Raw genomic sequence first — 20,111 nt, forward strand, 5'->3', positions numbered from 1 at the left:
TTTTTCTAGACACACTCTTGGATATATATAAAGGTTTGCTTCTTTGCTTGCCTCAAAAAGGTAGGTAGGCCAGATATTTTTCATACTGTCTAATTAAAGGCACCCCCAAAATCTATTGGATGCAAGTTTGAAGATCAAGTTGAGTATTGGAGCTAAAAAAAATATTGGTTTTATCTCTGTTAATCTTCTGGCCCAACCCCTTCTCATAGACTGATAAAATGTCAAGGATTACCTGACACTCTGATTCTTTTGCTCTATGGAGAAATACACTATCATCAACAAAAAATAAGTGGGAAACCTGAGGCCCATTTCTACAAATTTAAACCCCCCCCCCCCCCCCCGATGAGCCCTTCACTTTCAGCTTTGTGCAAAAGTCCTTGAAGCCCTATGGCACACACCAAAAACAAATATGGAGATAACGGGTCGCCTTATTGAAGCCCTCTGCTGGGCTTTATATTACTAACTGGCTCCCCATTAAGAAGAACAAAGAAGGACATCGATGTTATACAGGACATTATCATACTAACAAATCTATCGGCAAAACCCAAATGCAACAAAGCTCTCCTCAAAAATTCCCACTCAACTCTATCATAAGTATTGCTCATATCCAGTTTTAGGGCCATGAACCCCAATTTGCCCTGGGTTTTTTGTTTTAGATAATGCAATGTTTCAAAAGCCACCAAAACATTATCAGTTATTAGTCTCTCTGATAAGAATGCACTTTGAGAATCTGAAACTACATGTGGAAAAATCAATTTCAAATGGTTAGCTAATACTTTAGCAATAAGTTTATAAACCATATTGCACAGGCTAATAGGACGAAAATCAAAGACCCTTTTAGGATCCTTGATTTTTTGTATAAGAGCAATAAAGGTGTGGTTTAAAGATTCAGGCACAAATCAGTTAAGAAAGCTTTGGTAACATCACTCCCAACAATGTGCCAAAAGGATTTATAGAAAATAGGTGACATACCATTGGAACCTGGAGCAATGAAAGTAGGGGTAGCAATTCATGTTCGCGTGTCGGGTTCGTGTCGTGTCAACTCATGCGTATCCGATTACATGGGTCAACACTAACCCGACATGTTTATTAAATGGGTCAAGACTCCCCAACCCTAACACAACCCATTTATTAAACGAGTCAGTTGTGTCGACCTGTTTATTTGATTTTATCAAAATGAAGAAAAACATTTATGAAAAAACTAGCAAATAAATATTTTAAATATAAAATTCAAAACTAATGAATAACTGTATCACAAATAATCATTCAAAACTAAATAGGGTTTGAAGCACAACAACTAATAAGTTTATATAAATAGGGTTTGAAGGATATATTGGTAAATTTTCATTTAATTAAACGAGTCAAACGGGTTCCATAGGTTGAACCCTAACCCAACCCATTTATCAAATGGGTCTGTTGTGTCAACTTGAATATGACACGAACTCATTAAGCCCCAACCCAAAACCTGCTAATTTCATGTCATGTTAGGTTCACAAGTCATGTCCAATTTTGCCACCCTTAAGTGAGAGGAGCCATCTGAGTGAGGACTTTTTGAACTTCCTCGGCTGTGTAAGGTCGTAGCAATCCTGAGTCCATCTCTACAGTTACAATTGGGGGCACACCATTATGAACATCAACAAATCCAAAAGGATTCGAAGTGGTGAAAATATTGGTGAAATAGGCCCCAACCAACCCCCCCCCCCCCCCAATACAGCTTTCATCCTCAGTCCAAATACCATTATCATCCTCAAGCCACAATATATAATTGTGCTTGTTCCACTAATTTTCCCTGCAATGGAAATACCTAGTGTTTCGGTCACCTTCTCTCAGCCAATCAACACAAGACCTTTGCTTCCACATTATTTCTTCTTTAGACTTAAGCCCTTGAATTTCCTCTCCCAATTTGTTGATAAGAGCTAGATTGGACCTATACAAACCAACTTCCTCAGCCCTCCTCAACTCCCTCAATTTTTTTGCCAGTGAGATCCGTATATGCCCAAAAGTTTCACAATTCCAAGTTCTGAAATTGTCTTGGCATGTGGATATTTTTTTTGATAAAACACTAATCGGATTTGGGTCATGCACCTCTACCCAAGAATTCACAACCACCTCCTCACAAGTGTTGTCCCTCAACCACATAGCTTCAAATCTGAATGGCCTCCCCTTCTTGTATAACCTCTTTTGCTCAAAATCTGAGATGAGAATAATAGGTATGTGATTCGAATGGAAAGCTTCCAGATGGTGAATTCAAGAAGTGGAAAACCAAAGAACCTATTCCACTGTGGCAACTCCACAGTCAAGCCTCACCCAAACATTCTAATCACCTTGTCTCCTATTGCACCATGTAAAAGGGTAACCAAAAAAGCCAAGATCCTTTAAACCACAGTAATCTAAGGCATCCTAAAAGCCTTGCATTTGCCTCTCAGGTTGATCCAGCCAACCCTGTTTCTCATCTGCAAAAAGAATTTCATTAAAGTCCCCCACACAAACCAATGGGAGGGACATACTATGGCTTAAAGACTTCAGTAAAGACTAGGAATTTTCCCGGCTGGTGTTTGAATCTTCGTAGAAACCCATGAAACGCCAAACGTTATTTATTCCGTAGTCAACAACAACATCAATATAATGATCAGAGGAGTTAAAAATAGTAACATTCATATCATTCTTCCATAAAAGAGCTAGACCACCACCCCTGGACAGCCAGGGTACCACAAAGAAATTAGAACTCTACAACTTACGACAAATACGAGCTATACCATCTCTATCAACCTTAGTTTCCATCAAGAAAATCAATTTGGGATCTTTTTTGCCAATTAAGGCAGCAAGTTTTCCTTCTGTCTGTGGGTTCCCAAGCCCATGATAGTTCCAGCTTAAGCAATTCATTGGGAGCAATGGTGCTAGGTACCAGCAACCATCTGAAAATTCTCCTTGTCGTCACACCCTCCTATTGACATGCACCTCCATTTCGACCTAGTAATCTCAAATTCATCCAACTTAGGTCGACGACTCCCCTAATGAATTGGACTAGGTTAGATACTGTTAATGCCTTCACCTCATGCTAATTTTTCCCAAGTCTTTAAACTCCCACTCACAAGTAAATTAACATCTACACTATTTGAGATATCAGCCAAGCATGGTTTATTTGCAATAAAACTGAAACTAGGAAACTGACCAACTACCTAATTACCTTTCCCAGGTTGAATTAAGAGATCACTGTCATTGGGCAGACCAAGGAACTCCCTTCCCAACATATCTATATCGTCAGACACCCTTTCTATGGTCTGATCAACCCCAATATTGACATTGGCAGTTAACCCAAAATTCGCTGAAGTATCCTTACCTGCTAGTGCAAACACATGGTTGTCAACATCTTCCATCATCAACTCCCCATCCTCCTCAACAACAATCATTGTTCCTTTTTCAAGCACTTCACTAGTTGCAGGTACTAATTGTGTGGTTTTGCCCGTCCCTTTTTCCAAGCAGGCAGACCCCAATTACTTCCAGTCACCACAACCACTGATTTTCTATTTTACCTAAACAGTTCTGCACATAACCACTCACCATATTGCTGGTTTTCTTTTCTGAGTGATCCTTTTCCTTTCAACCAAACCTTGCAATCCTTTTCCATATGATTCAACCTTTCACACCAGTAACAAAAGTTTTGAAGACGTTCATATTTAAGTAACGCCCACCCAATTTCTCTCCCTCGGCCCACAACTTGCAACTTCAAGGAAGAGCTTTTGTAATGTCCATAACCACCCTAATTCATAGTGTTAGGATATATGCCCTTAAATCCTATTGTATGATGCTATGTATGACATTATGTTGTGATTAATAAAGTTGTTTTATTATTATTATCTAAAATAATGGTAACATGAATATTTGGACATTATCATATAGTCCATGAAATGCATAGTATGTGATTTATGTGATTTAGTCACAGAAGATATAAGTCACAAGTTCTTTGTAAACTCAAAATTTTAGTTTGTAGTCGGTGATGAAATTGGGCATTTCATCTGCAAAGATTATAACATATCAATTAAGATGATTTGTCTTGATCATGGAAGTGGAGACTTCTAGTTGATATGTTGATATGTTTTAAGTGTTAAGACATATTGAACTGGACCGCTGTGAGATTTATTATTCTACTAATGACTGTCAAATGATTAATAAATCTCACGACTTCTATTTACATCAACTCTTAATCCTGAAAGAATAATGAACCTGATCATGAGGTGTAGGTTACTTTGATATATCATGAGTGAGATCTAAAGTCATGATCAAAACCTCAGTATGTTGGGCAGCCACATTTAGTATTGAATGAACATATATTCTCAAGATAGAATTCATAATCTCTTAACGGAGATATAAAATATTCCCTTGAGATAAATTTAATGGATTCAGTTATTCAGAGTGTTAGGCCTAACCACTTTAGTAAGGAGTTACTAAAGTATATATTTATAAAATTGGATTTCATAAATATATGATAAATAACTTAAAGGATTAAACCGGGTACTTAAGGATTAAGTTGTAGTAATCTTCAAAGTGGCAGTCAACATTCGTGACTTTGTATTACTACGAATATTTTATGAAGGGGTTGTATGTATAATAAAGTTTTGGGATATAATTTATTAATAAGACCTAGAGTGCAATTATATTATATAGTGGTATTAAATATAATTAATGATAATTTTGGGCTTGTTAAGAGTTGACAAAAAATCCCAAAACCCATTGGAGCTAGTATCTTATTTGTTCCCTTTTAGTCCCACTCCAAGCCACATACTAAAGCCCAATTGGAATGGCCCAAAAGGCTAGTCCAATTAGATAATCAGTTATAAGGAGAGAAACATACAGAATTTTGTAAGAGAATAAAATGGTTTGTATATGAGTGTAAGACACTCACTTGTTCTCCCTTGAACACATATATATAAACTAATTGAGAAACCACACTTCTTGGGCACAAGTGGAATTGGAGTGAAGATTAAAAGTGTTCCCAAGTACTTCTAATATTTGGTTTTGAATTTCACCTCACCAAGGTACACTCTCTTGTTCTTGTATTCTAAAATTTACATTGTACATGTTATCAATTGCAAATGAAGTAGATCTGTTAATTTTCCGCTGCGTATGTTTTGTATGCGATACAAGCATATGTTTTTCCAACACATAGTACATCACCTCCTACTCCATCATCTTCTGGATCGGCCACTTGGACAATGGTGCCAATTGAATTTCCCATCGCCTCAACAATTTCCTGAATTATACTAGTGACAGGGATGTTGTGAAGCTGCACCTAGAATTGGATTGAATTGAAAGCCAACAACGGAGCAAATTCGGCATCAACAACGCGTTGGAATACAACCAAACTTTTATCGTAAGTCCAAGGTTCAAACTCCAAAACTCTTTCTAAATCCATAGCATCATCAAATTCGAACAGCAACAAGATCCCCCCAATGTCTCGAATTTTGAGTTCCCCAAAAAGTTTCCAAAGAGGTTTGAATGTGCGAGCAACAGCCTTCACATTCACAACATGTTTAGTAAAAAAACTTTCCACTAAATGATATAGGCAAGGCTCACCGTGCTTGGGCACATCAGCGCCCTATTCTTCCTCATACGTGATAAAGAAGCGAGCCCAAATATCATCAATATGAGCCATACCTATTGGTTGAAATAAAGGAGACTAAACCGAGGCAAAATTTGCCAAACAGTGAAAATTCTGAAAAATTTTAGCCGGACAGCATGCGTTCAAACTTATTTAGTTAGTTAGACTGTTTTTGAAAGTCGAGTTTGGCAAACTCGACTTTGGGCTGAAAAACGAACACTATAGTGGCGTTTTTTTAGTGGCTATAGCAGCGTTTATAGAAAACGCCGCTATAGGAAACCTATAGTGGCGTTTTTGACAAACGCCACTAAAAAAAACGCCACTATTGTGTCTGTATTCCAGCCCAAAGTCGAGTTTGCCAAACTCGACTTTCAAAAACAGTCTAACTTACTAAATAACTTTGAAAACGTGCCACGCGCCTAATTTTTTCCCACAAATAGTCTGTTTGGCAATTTTTTCCCTAAACCGAGAAGCCGAGAATCACGCAACCAAAAAACCAGAGGATACAAGCAATCCACGTCCATCCTACTAGCCTAGAGTGCTAAAGGGTAAAGGGAAACCTACAGAGAACTAGGGACGAAAATTCTACACGCCTCACAGGGGCCCTACCAAGAGATAAACCCTAGCAGAGAAACACTAAGCGGCGAGAGAAACTTTTTTTCAAGTTGCAACTGTTTCAACTCCAGAAGTGATTGATTATATTCATTAAATAAGAAAAAGAGTTTTTTTAATAAGATGTTCCTTTTTAAAAATACACATAATAACATTTTTTTAACAACAATAAATTTTTAAGGGGATAAGCCTTAGGGATTAAATTCATAAACATATTAAAAAAAAATATATAGGTTTTCTATTTAAAATAGTCACTCTTATAAGCTCTGCCTCTCACTCTTGCTCTTACTCTATGAACTCGTGTAATAGCTTATAACTTTATGATTGTGTATGTCAATTTATTTTTCCCAAGTACCCAATAAAATATATGTATGTCAATATATGAACGATCAAAAGTTGCCAAAATATTATGTTATTGGCAAAAATATACTTTTGGTCCCCACATTTCGGACCAATTCTTATTTTGGTCCTTATTTTGATTTTGCTAATATTTCAAGCCCTAAAAACAAAAAATCAATTTTATTTTGGTCCCTACTATCAACCCATTGACAAAAAAACTTCTATGTGACAAACGGAATGCCCTACTTGCTAATGTGGCACTAATGTGGCCATTAAAATATTATTAAAAAAAATTATTTGACATTTTTTTAATGCCACGTAAGATAATTAATAAAAAATTAATTAAAAAAGGATAGATCAGAAAATTAAAAATAAACATTAATCTTTTTTTTTTTTTTACTTTTTTTTCGTAAGAACATTTCTTCTTTCCCAAAACATGAACTTCATGTTCTTCCCCAACAAACAAACTAGCAAACCCAAAAATTTTCTCAGGAAACAAACACACACAAAAAATCCAAAAATTCAGCTCAAAAACAAAATCATAAATCTTAAAGCCACCATTTTCTCAAACCCCAGCAAAATCATCAAATCCCAAAGCCCCAAAATACCAAATCAATCCAAAAATACAACACAGTCAACCCAAAAAAAAAAAAAAAAAAAAATCTCAAACCTAGAAAAAACCATCTCAAGCAAGTTGAACCCAGCAAACCCACCTTAAGCAAGTATGAAACCCACACTAACAACAAACCCAACCAACGATCGCCAATCAAACCAACCAACCCTCCAATCCAAAATCCACATGAACAAATCAAACCACAAATCACCACCGCTACCACCGATCAATCACCAAACCAACGATCCACCCCACCGATCAATCACCAAACCCACTGAACCAATCACTAAACCCACTAATCAGTCAACAAACCCACGCCAACAAAGCCACCAAACCCACACCATCATCATTGATCAAACAAGATAGAGAAAGAGGTATTCAGGTTTAGAGAGAGAGAGAGAGAGAAATTCAGAGATTGAACAAAGAAAGATACAAACATAAACAAGCGAATGATCTGGCTCAGCCGTTCGTGGAGGCGCAAATTCCATTCAAGATCCATATCGTGAAGGATCACGATATGAAGGAAAGACTTTGTCTTGAAGTTGAGAGGCTTGGATGCACCATCGTTATAGGGAGCATAGCTTCGGCGCTTCTCGCCGGAATAGCAAGTTGCTGCTGAGAGCCAGTTATGGACCTGCATTTGAAAAGAAAGAAGAAAAAGAAACAGATGCAAAACACAAAGACTAAGAGAGAGAGATAAGATTTATTTATTAATTTATTTTTGTTTTGATTTTACTTTTTTGGTTTATCTTAAAAGAAATAATAGAATGCAATAGAAACAAACACAAACACAAACACAGAAACACCAACATAGAGTGAGAAGGAGTGTTTTCTTAAGAAAGTTCAAGAAAAATTGAAATAATTGATATAAAGTTTTTTCTCAATCTTTAAAATTGAATTTTTTTCCCTTTTCGAATTTTTTCAGTTTAAATTGAATTTTTTTTATTAATTAAATGTTGATGTGTCATTTTCTAAAATCCAAATAAATTTTTTTTTAATATTATTTTATTTTCCACGTCAACATCTAACATGATACATATGCACTCTGTCCGCCACGTATGAGTTTTTTGTTAGTTGGTTAACGGTAGGGACCAAAATAGAATTGATTTTCTGTTTTTAGGGAATGGAATAGTAGCAAAATCAAAATAGGGACCAAAATGGGAATCAACCCAAAATGTAGGTACTAAAAGTGTATTTTCGCCTGTATGGGGTAAGGCCCCAGACCCATTGGACCCTGGACCCCAGTCTCATGGAAACGTACATGACATTATACGGGGCAAGGACCTGGGCCCATTGGACCTTGAACCCCAACCTCGTGGTAAAGTGGGGTTAGGGCCCCAAGCCCGTTCGACCATGGGCCCTAGCCTTGCAATACAACACCTGACCCAACCCCTCTTGGATTAATGGCCTCAATTCGAACGCACCTCGACGCCTGGTTTGAACCACAAAAAACCATATTGGGGCTACTATGTTTTGAATGGTGAAAATGAGTCCTTCCTAGGAGTAATATTGCTCGAGGATACAAGGTCCCAGCATCCCGATACTGCCTTAGGGAGTGCCACTACCGAACGACCTTTTGGTGGCAGGAGCCAGTTTCGATGCCATTACCACCATTCCCAACAGAACATCCACTAAGGCCACTTAGAAACGTTGGAATTGGACCCCAATTTCCACTAATAATTAGGAATAATCATAACACATCCACTCATCTTAGGCTATAAATAAGAGAATAGAATGAGAAAGTGGGGGTTGGAAGTTCTAGGAGAGAACGAAGGAGAAAAGAGGGACTAAACCAAGAGAGAAAAATGAGTGACTCTATAAGGTAAAGAGAAGGGTTCAAGGAAACAAGAGTGTGTTTGGGTCGCTGAGCATAGAGCCACCTATAGTAGGAAACCCAAAGCCCACCACACAAATAGATTGTGAGCCCAAGTCAAGATTGAGCCCTAGAACCATATTTTGGGTACGCACAATTGGCGCCGTCTGTGGGAATCTCCTACGAAGCTGTGGTTCTACTAGGGTGCACGCGAGAAAATGTCTAAAGGACAATCAGTGAGCTATGCTAAAAGTGGCTCTGGGAGATCTTCTCGGGGATCCACCTGGCAGGAAAGAAGGCAGAAGGGATGCGAAGATAGGGAGTATAAGGAGCAAGGGCAGTCTGGCCTTGGAGAAGGGTTGTTTCAAACATACCAGACAATGTCTGGTGCTTCGGGGCACAATCGTATCGACAAAAGGGATGAAGAGCTTGAGCGGAGGGATGAGGAACTTGAGTGTCTACGTAGGCTGGTGAGGGAATTAGAGTTGGAAGCAAGAGGCAGGCATCGGGGAAGGGACCGTGAGGAGTGAAGAGAAGGGTTGGCTACTGTTGGGGGTCGCCATGGAGCAGAGTCCCATCAATCGGGATCTCATCGGCACTGGGATCGCTCACGGGAATATGTGGACCGAGAGTTAATTTCCCCGAAGGAGCGACGACCTCAAAATGCTATCATGGACACTATGAGCCGCGCATTACAAAGAGCTGCCCGATCACCATTCTCAAGGGACATTGAATGGGCCCCTATGCCGAGTAAATTTACACGACCACCGTTCAACTCTTACAATGGAAAGACGGACCCGGTAGAATTTGTAAGCCATTACATTCAGATGATGTCTTTACACACTCATAATGATGCACTGATGTGTAAGGTATTTCCATCGAGTCTTGGTCCCACTGCTTTGAGGTGGTTTAATGGATTAAGGAAAGGCCCGATCCATGGTTTTTCCAAGTTGATTCAAGAGTTTGGTGTTCGGTTCATGACCTACAATCGAGTTTCGTAACCTGTGGATGCATTGCTATCAATGAAAATGGGGGCTGGGGAAACCCTTTATAGCTACGCTAGCCGGTACTAGGAGCTATACAACGAGATTGGCGGAGGTAACGAGAAAATCGCGACGAGTACTTTTCAGATGGGATTGCCCGAGGGTTCCAAATTACGAGACTTATTGACGAGGAGGCCTCTGAAGGATATGAGGTAGTTGATGAGGTGTATTGAGGAATATAAATAGTTGGAGGATGATCAGTTGTAGAGTAGAGGTAAGGCCCCGGTTGTAAATCATCCTCGGCAAAGCGCTTTACAGTCAAGACCCCGAAAGGATTTGAGGATTCAAGAGCCAGGGCCACCGATGAAGGAAATGAATGTAGCTTTCAAGGAACTGGTGCACAGGATTGTGGACCGAATCAAGAATAATACTGAAATAGTTGAACTTGTTGGAAGAATGCCGAGAATCAACAACTAAACGACTAGCAGAATATCAATAAAAACTTACCCGAAGATACAACAGGGACGTAAGGAGGAGGGAATTTGGAGCTGGAGATCTGGTACTTCGAATGGTAGTAAGGAATATGGGAGATGTCAACGCAGGGAAGTTAGCACCGACCTGGGAAGGACCCTATAGAGTCACCCCCATTGCGGGCGCAGAGGCGTATTACTTGGAAGATTGGGATGAAAGACCACTCCCCCGGACATGGAATGCCCACAATTTGAAGAAATTTTACCATTGATTATCAATACGCGGGGGTACGGATTGAGTGTAATGTTATATGTGCATATTATTAATTAATATGATAGTGATGTTTATCCATGCAGGTGTATTTGTACTTATCATTCAATCGTTGTTAACTCATTAGCCCCGGTCAACAAACGCGAGGGAACTTCATATCATATTTTATCTGAGGACAGAAACCTGCTCCTCGGTTTGATCTCAATCATCGAATAGATGGAAACTTTATATCAAATTAATCTAAGGATAGAAATCTGCTCCTCAGTTCGATCTCAATCACTAGACAGGTGGAAACCTTATATCAAATTAATCTAAGGACAGAAACCTACTCCTCGATTCGATTTCAATCACTAGACAAGTGGAAACCTTATATCAAATTAATCTAAGGACAGAAACCTGCTCTTCGGTTCGATCTCAATCACCAGACAGGTGGAAACCTTATATCAAATTAGTCTAAGGACAGAAATCTGCTTCTTAGTTCGATCTCAATCACTAGACAAATGGAAACCTTATATCAAATTAATCTAAGGACAGAAACCTGCTCCTCGGTTCGATCTCAATCACCGGATAGGTGGAAACCTTATATCAAATTAATCTAAGGACAAAAACCTGCTCCTAGGTTCGATCTCAATCACTGGACAGGTGGAAACCTTACATCAAATTACTCTAAGGACAGAAACCTGCTTCTCGATTCGATCTCAATCACCAGGAAGGTGAAAACCTTATCTTATCTAAACACAGAAACCAGTGCCCAATTTGATTTTCATAACTAGACAGGTGGAATCCTAATCTCAGATTTTATCTAAGGACAAAAACCTATGCCTGGTCCAATTTTCATCAACGGATAGGTGGAAAACTTACACAGTTATTTCAAGGATAGAAGTCTACTCTTGGTTCGATCCTAATCACCGAACAGATGAAAACCCTACTCCAAATTATTCTAAGGACGGGCACCTATCCTCGGCTTGACCTTATTAGCGCTGAACATAAGGGAACCTTACAATGAAAGTTATGAGAAGTTAACATACACTTTCGCAAAAAACATACACTTTCGCTAAAAACAAGTGCGCACTTTATTCGGCTATAATTGCCGATAAGGCATAAGCCTAGCATTTACCTCCAACTACGAAAGCTATGAGAAGCAATTCGGCAAACAAAGTAACACTTTATTTATAAGTAGATGTCTAATTACCACCTTAAATGACTAACTCAGCAAGATAAAGTTAAGTGCAAGTTAAAATTTAAAGAGTATTTTGGCACCACACCCCGGTGACTGTAGGTAATGACCAGATAAAGGAAAATTAAACAACAGAACAGAAAAGCAATATTCAATTGGCAAAAATCTTCTTCAAACTTATGCAACTGGATCGGGGGACTGTGACAAAGCGGCATCCTTAGCAGGCTGTGTTGGTGGCTCCTCGATTGGCTGACCGGAGGGGAGTTGCTAGGCTTGTATGCCTACGGCAGCAATGAGGTTACTGGTGACTTCAAGGTCGACCATCTCCACGTGCATATCAATTGCTTGCACCAGCCACCTCATGCTAGGGGTGTCCTCCTCATCAGTGGTAGTGGCTTGACTCTAGACGGGGGGAGGGGGAGCCGGATAGGGAATTTGCTCTGGATTCCTTAGTGGAGAATCCTCAGCTACCTTCATCGCTTGCAGGGCCGCCAACCACCCCTCCCCGAACCCATGATGCCGTGCTTGGTGGACGATAGGCTCCACGGAGTTTTCGGTGTCCGCAAAGCCTTCGTTGTACCATTTGTTCTCGCAGGCATCAAGGGCCACTTTAAAGTCTGCGACCTTGTCAGCTTGAGCCAAGTTTAGACTTTCAGCCTCTGCCAGTTTCAGCTTCGTGCCCTCTAATTTGGCTTCCACCTCGATCAACTTTTTCTCTGCCACCAATTGGCAGACTGTGCCCTCATTTTAGCAGCCTCAGCAGCCTTGCCCTTTTCCTTCGCCGTGGTAGCCACAACATCCTTAAAGCCCTTTTCCTTCGTCGTGGCAGCCGCGACATCCTTAAGGGTCTTTTCCCGTTTAGCATCCACGGTGAGCTCCTTCAACCTCTTGTCAAGGATGTGGGTCAGCTGCGTGGCCTGCTAATGCAATAGTGGTTAGCATGAAAGCAATGGGAATACATATGCCTCAAAATAAATGGGAAAGTGAGAAGAAGTTACCGCTATGGTGTGCCACTGTAACTGCCTGGCCAGTGATTCCTCGGTCCCATCCAAGAAAAATTGGACATCCTCGGGCAGTAAGAGGTCGTGCACCAAGTTCTGGGCCACCCGCCCCCCTTGGCCCTGGGCCCAGGTCCTTATGCTAGCGAATGCTAGCAGAGGCCTGTCGCCGAATTTGAAAGTAGGCTACCAACTAACCTCGAGCCAGGATGAAGATGCCACGTTGGTGCCAACCTGGGCAATTGGCTGAGAATCACCCGCTGGCTCCCAGATTGTGATCCCGCCTGATGCCCGGGGAGGGGTCTTCGAAGGGGCATCACTTGGAACCCTAGGCGGCTGATCTCTAACGCGCTACTTCTTTTTAGCATGGCCGATAGGGGGAGGAGGAGGAGTACGGTCCTTGCCCTGAGGCTGCTAAGGTTGAGCCGTAGGACTAGTGCCGGGCAAGAACCAGTCAACGGTCATTTTTTGCCTGCTCACCATCTCTACATCTTGATCAGCCTCGGCTACTTCTGGCTCAGCAGTTCAAGCTTGAGCTTCGGGCTCTTCAATAGGTATGTGGACCTTACGGCTTTGAGATATGCATTTAGCTGATTCGTCTCTCACCAGTTCAAGGTCCTTTGCAGTGGTATATTTGGGGCTGAGGTCCCAAGCTTCGCCGACGGTCAAGGAGGACGGAAGGATGTTGGCGTGCCGAACATCGATGTATGACAGAAATGGGCTGTCCACTAGCAAAGCATAGCTAAATGACTGCCAGGTGGGGTACACGGGTTTGCAGCCAAGTATTAGATGGGATGCTTGGAAATGCCTGTCCGTGTGCACAAAAATCTCTGACCTAAGTACAAAATTGAGGTCCCTCACATGCACAACTCTAAGATCCGATTTAAATCTTCTTCCTTCTGCAAAAAATCAATAAAAAGACTGGTTAGTACATATGTGAGTAAACCGAGCATAAGTGTCGAATTTAAAACAAGTAAAGGTACTCGGTACTGACCAACATCACGCGGTGAAAGTGGGCAAGGGAGCTCATCGACAAGCCAATTTCCGCTCACCCGGATGAATTCTCCCATCAAGTTTCTGTTGGAATCGAGAAGGCATGATATAAGTTGTATCCGCATGTCTCTAGTTTTTAAATAGTAATCGGACTTAATTTTGCCACACAAACTATACATGAAATTGATGTCGTGATGGTTTAGTTGTAACCCAAATACTTGGTTTAATCTACTAACACAACTCACCACTTGGTAAAAGTTGGGAGGGAGTTGGTCAGGACACAGGCCGTAAAACCTAAGGGTACCTATAATGAAAGGGTCCACAGGAAACCTAACCCCACCCTCTAGAATGGCCATCAAAGGGGAAAAGGCTATGTTTAAACCAGCGCGCATTTGGAGGGTAATATCACCCTCGTGACAGTAGGCGATATCAACATCCTCAAGAATGCCATAGGTCGCTCTAAAACTGGCCAAAGGCGCTCTAAGAGTGAAGAGGTAAGAATAACCCATTCTTATACTCTAAGAGTGAAGGAAAATTGAAAGGAGAAGGAATAGTAAAGAAGACTTACTAAGGGCTCTAGGAAGTGATGATCTGGGCTGGAGATTTTACGCACAGGAAAACTACGCTCAAGAAATGTGCTCGGTAGAGAAGGAACTGAAGAAAAGAGGATGCAAAAAGTGGTGTGGGAAATCTGGAGAAGCTATTTATAGGGATAAAAGCATTTAATGAAGAAAGAGGCGGGAAAACTCTTTTGATCCCTTTTGGTAACCCTTACACGCGTGGGCTCGGTTCTCGAACCGTCAAATGGTTTGTGAACCGTCAGGCCATAATTACTGACAAATGTGACAATTTGGCACAGCGCTCCTTTTAAGAAGGCATTGATGGTCATCCTATTAGGTTGACAGTCGACGATTGAGCTTCTTAGGAAATCACCAACGCCATTCAGATTTTCCTTCATTCGTTCCCGGTATCCAGGCACGAATCAAAAGGGGGCTATTGTACGAGGTAAGGCCTTAGACCCATTGGACCCTAGACCTAGTCTCGTGGAAATGTACATGACATTGTATGGGGCAAGGCCCTAGGCCCATTGGACCTTGAACCCCAGCCTCGTGGTAAAGTGGGGGACAGGGCCCCAATCCCATTCGGCCATGGGCCTTAGCCTTGCAATACAACACCTGACCCAACCCCTCTTGGATTAATGGCCTCGATCTGAACGCACCTCGACACCCGGTTTGAACCGAAAAACCATATTGGGGCTACTATGTTTTGAATGGCGAAAATGAGTCCTTCCTAGGAGTAATATTGCGGGATACAAAGTCCCAGCGTCCCGATACTGCCTTAGGGAGTGTCGCTGCCGAACGGCCTTTTGGTGGCAGGAACTAGTTTCGATGCCATTACCACCGTTCCCAACAAAACATCCACTAAGGCCACTTAGAAACGTTGGAATTGGACCCCCATTTCCACTAATAATCAAGAATAATCACGACACCTCCACTCATCTCAGGCTATAAATAAGAGAATAGAATGAGAAAATGGGGGTTGGAAGTTCTGGGGAAAGAACGAAGGAGAAAAGAGGGACTAAACCAAGAAAGAAAAAGGAGTGACTCTATGAGGTAAAGAGAAGAGTTCGAGGAAACAAGAGTGTGTTTGGGTCGCCGAGCATAGAGTCACCCATAGTAGGAAATCCAAAGCCCACCACACAAATAGATTATTATGAGCCCAAGTCAAGGTCGAGCCCTAGAACCATATTTTGGGTACGCACATTGCCTATGTTAATTTTTATAGAAATAATAGTAAATTGGAAAGATTGATACTTGTTTTGGGGTGTATATATATATATATATATATATATATATATATATAAAAACTAACTTTATCAGAAGTTAGCAAAGGAACTAGGATAGGCAGTGGATTATAAAATGTAACAAAATACAATTTTTGAGTACAACCCAACTTAGCTAGCCTATTCACACAACAATTCGCTTCACAATAGATATGTTTCACAAATATGTTAGAAAATGTCATCAAAAGGTTTCTCCAATCAAATAGAATAGGTTCTAACATAAGATTATTGTATATGATATTGTTAATCATGTAAACAATGCTTTCGCATCAAATTCTACATTAGAGATAAAATCCCCAATAGCATGCTAGGACGAGACCATCTCTTAATGCCTAAAGCTTTACTAAAACACTCTTCTTGAAAGGATTGATGTTAATTCATATGATTGTTTATAAGAAAACGATTTTTTTTTTTTTTTTTGGTTAGGTTATAGATTGACCTCGGTTAATTAATTCAATTACACAAGTTGATTAATTATGTCAAATTACATGCAAATCACGAAGGCACCAACAAATCATTAAATAAACTAAGTGCAACAGAAAATAAATTAACACATTGATTTGTTGACGAATGACGAAAACCTCTCGTAAGGCAAAAACGGTACCAGATGGTTTTCTTGTCACCACTCTCAAGAATCCACTAACTAAGAACAAGAAGTTATAAGTATAAGGAATCTTACCACTACCCTAGACTATCCCAAAATACCAACATATAGTTGAACCTTTACTCTAATCCCTAATTGGATTTGATCTTATAGAGACTTCTTCCTTTGCACAGATCCTAGTACATGTCTAACTCCTAGTAACTGATTAGTTGTTGTTGGATGCAAAGTTCTTCACTTCAAAGCACGTTGAAAATCTAGAAGCACTTAGTTACAAAATCCTATGACGCACAAAAACGCAGTGGCTTCTCATAGAGTGTATGAGTTCTCTAATTGAGTCTCTATGTCTTTGATGACTTTAAAATAAAATTTTTATATGGTTTAGAGGTTTAGAGAATGAAGCCCTAGCAATCCAAATCATCATGGGCCGAAATTCAGATATGAGAATTCTAAAATTGCAGAGCTCAATAGATCGAGAGGTGTCAATCTTGTGTCGAGAATCCTTCATTAAGTCTCGATAGATGCTAGTGTTGAGTTTCATTGAATTAGTTTTTCTTCGCTTGTTTCTTAGTTCAATCTTCATGACTTTAATGATACCACTTGTAAAGTAAACTTTGCATACTTCTTAATACATTAAATTCAAATTAGATCTACTCAATTACAAATAAAGTGCATTTTGTCAAAAAAAAAAATGCCAATACATAGAAAAAATTTGACCCTAACATTTTTTTTTTTTCCTTTTAGAACTATAATAAATCTATAATATATTAGAAGAAAAAATAAATAAATAAAATGTCTATATAAAAAAAAAAAAAACAAAACAAAACAAAAAGGTTTAACAATTAAGAAAACTGACTTTACTTTATGCATTTTGATTTTTACGTCAAAAAAATATGAAATTCTTTAGAAAGAACAAAGAGAGGAAAGGAGCATGGAAAAAGAATTTGAACTCGCCAGTACTCTTTATTACAAAAAAGAAAAAAGAAAAAAGGAAGTGGTCCCTCATGAGAGATACAATTTCCAAAATGATTTTGTCTTCTTGGAATAAACGTAATTGTATGGTACATATTGAACGAATCATTGTACTTTCAAAGTTTCAAGTTTCAACTGCAAACATGACTTAGAAAATTTGACAACCTTGGAAAGTTACACTGTGCTTTCTCAGTAACTAGATTTGGCTGCTAACTTACTAGACAGGGTTTGCCTTTGCCATATAATATTATTGCCCCACTTCAATTGTACGGTGCACCTTACAATTTTTTGGAAACAAATCTCCTTTTCTGCTTCCTCCTGTACCATATATAAGATTTGATTTTGTAGGTTTTTTTTTTCTTAAAAAAAATCCGAATTAAACTAACAGGAACATAAGTTTTTAGTTAATACAGTATATATTTTTTAATATTATTATTATCAAATCCAGGAAAAAAATGAGGAAAGATTTTCATATACTGAAGTGGCAAAATGGAGTTTTTAGTGCTTTTCACCTACGTGTAGCAGTACATATATATATATATATATATATATATATATATATATATATCTAAACACTAATATATCTAAACACTAAAAAAACTCAGCATCAATCTCAATATTTCGTCACACTGCACAATTTTAACATTTGAGAGGGCCCTCGCCAGAGAATAATAAAGGAAAAAGGCCCATCGCTCACTCTCCACCTCTCTCTCTCTCTCTCTCTCTCTCTCTCTAAAATCCAAGGCATCACAAATCACAAGGAATGAACAATCTCAAGTAGAGTTATGAGAGAATAGAGATATACCAAGGTGGAGTCAGGAATTTTTGTTTGAGGACCAAGTTACAGCACTAATATATTTATTATGAAAACTCCCACACACATATATATACATGGTTTTTTTATTTTATACACACACTTTTTTATTTGATTAGTTATATACATACACACACCCAACAACAACAACAACAACAACAAAAAGTTTAGTATTTTCAATCAAAATTATGTTTGATGGCGATTTTTCATAAAATTAATAAAATTTATTTTTACCATTTTTATAGTGAAATTCTTAAAAAGTTTCATTTTCTATACAAATTATCAAATTTTATATTAATGTAAATAAAAAACCATTCAATTGAACTAATGAAATTTTCAAAAACATGAATGGTCCAAAACATAGAGGAACAAGTTAGGTTCCAAACATATTTGAAACTATCTTTCTTTAACCTATTATTTGGCAACTAAAAAGGCATTTCATGTGTAACTTCAGTGACAAGATTTTTTTAATGAGTCAATGACTTGTTAATCGCCACATAACATGTTGAAACAAATTCAAACATATTTAGTGTCAAACTTTATCAAATATTTAATAAATATAAAAGCACATTTTACAATAAAAAATAAAATTGCGAAAAATAAAGTTATGTCTCTATAACTATTAGACCAATTATTTTTTTTAAGAGCATTATTGAATTAATTCAAATACTTGGGAGGCCAACTCTTATTTTTGTAGTCTAAATTTTGAAAACATTAAAATATATATATATATATATATATATATATATATTTTAAAATTTTTCAAAAGGGGGAGAGGCCCCCCACCCTTCAAAATAGCTCCGCCCATATACCCAATGCTTTCCACAAATAGCATGGTTGGGCCTTTTGCGGCGACTACAACAACGGCGGCTTGGAGTAGTGCTTGATGAATGGTTTTGTATTGACTATGGGTTTATGAAGGCAAAGGTGAAGGTGTTTGAGCTATTTTTAAGTTTGTATCTGTGTTTTGGGTTTTGATTTTGGGGGATTTTATTTTGTGGGTTTTGCTTTGTGGCTTTATGTGTGGCTGAGGTAGTGTTTGGGTTTGATGTTATGAAGTTGGAGATGGGATCAATGAAGTTGAAGTTGGTTGTTCTGTATTGGCTGTGTATTTGTGTAGATTAAGTGTTTGATGTTTGGATGGAGCTGGTAGTAAAGTTTTGTGGCGGAGGAGATCACTTCTTGGCCGTTGATGACATTCATCACTCTAGTCTTTCTTTGTAATAGCCCTCAGTTCTCGTTGTTCTGCAATTAGGAAATCTCTCTCAATCCCTCTTTGCGTAACTCTTCCTTTGTTTATGTGATTTTGAAACAAGATGAGAGACTTTAAGGAGGCTGCTGGAAGCGTGAGAATTGAGAAAGGGAAAGAATAAAAAATAAAAGGGATAATTATAGTAAACCCACCTATGGTATGACCCGTTTTCATTTGGCAAGAAACTAAACATAAAGGCAGGCGCTGAAGAAAAAGAGAAGGGCTGAACTAAAGAAGCAAAACGTTTTGGGCTTTGGGCTCAAAAAACGGTTTTGGGCTGAAAAAATAGAAGGTTGAACTTAAAAGAGCAACACGTCTACAGAAAAGAAGAAGTGAGGCGCTAAAGACAAGAGAAAAGGGCGCTGAACAAAAGCAACAAAAGGAGGTGCTAAACTAAAATAAAAAAGGTGCGCTGAAAACAGAACAGAAAGGAAAAAAAGAAATGTGTTGGGCTGAACTGAAAAATGTTTTGGGCTCAACACTTGGGCTGAAAAAGGGCAACACGTCTAAAGAAAAGAAAAGTGAGGCGCTTGAAAGTGAGGAGACGGCGTGCTGACCAGAAAGAAAAAGAAAAAAAAAAAAAAAAAAAAAAAAAAAGTGCACTGAAGTAGAAAAAGGAAGAAAGGTGCGGCGCTGAAGCTGAAAGAAAGAGAGGGCTGGAACAGAGAATTTTTTAGCATTGATTTTCTTTCCAATCTTCTCAGAAAAAATTATGGTGAACTCGTTTGTGTTGGATTTAATTTTTAGCATGAACTAAACTT

General features: G+C 38.9%; 1 long non-coding RNA gene across 1 annotated transcript; it reads right to left on the reverse strand.

The window, feature by feature from the left end:
• Nucleotides 1-7,071: 7,071 nt before the first annotated feature.
• Nucleotides 7,072-7,860, reverse strand: LOC126691194 (uncharacterized). Its single transcript, XR_007644791.1, has 2 exons — nt 7,365-7,860; nt 7,072-7,331 (listed from the first exon to the last, which is right to left on the reverse strand). It is a non-coding gene; the product is annotated as an uncharacterized LOC126691194 (long non-coding RNA).
• Nucleotides 7,861-20,111: the final 12,251 nt, after the last annotated feature.

The sequence above is a fragment of the Quercus robur genome, chromosome 1 (assembly GCF_932294415.1).
Source record: "Quercus robur chromosome 1, dhQueRobu3.1, whole genome shotgun sequence".
NCBI lineage: Eukaryota > Viridiplantae > Streptophyta > Magnoliopsida > Fagales > Fagaceae > Quercus > Quercus robur.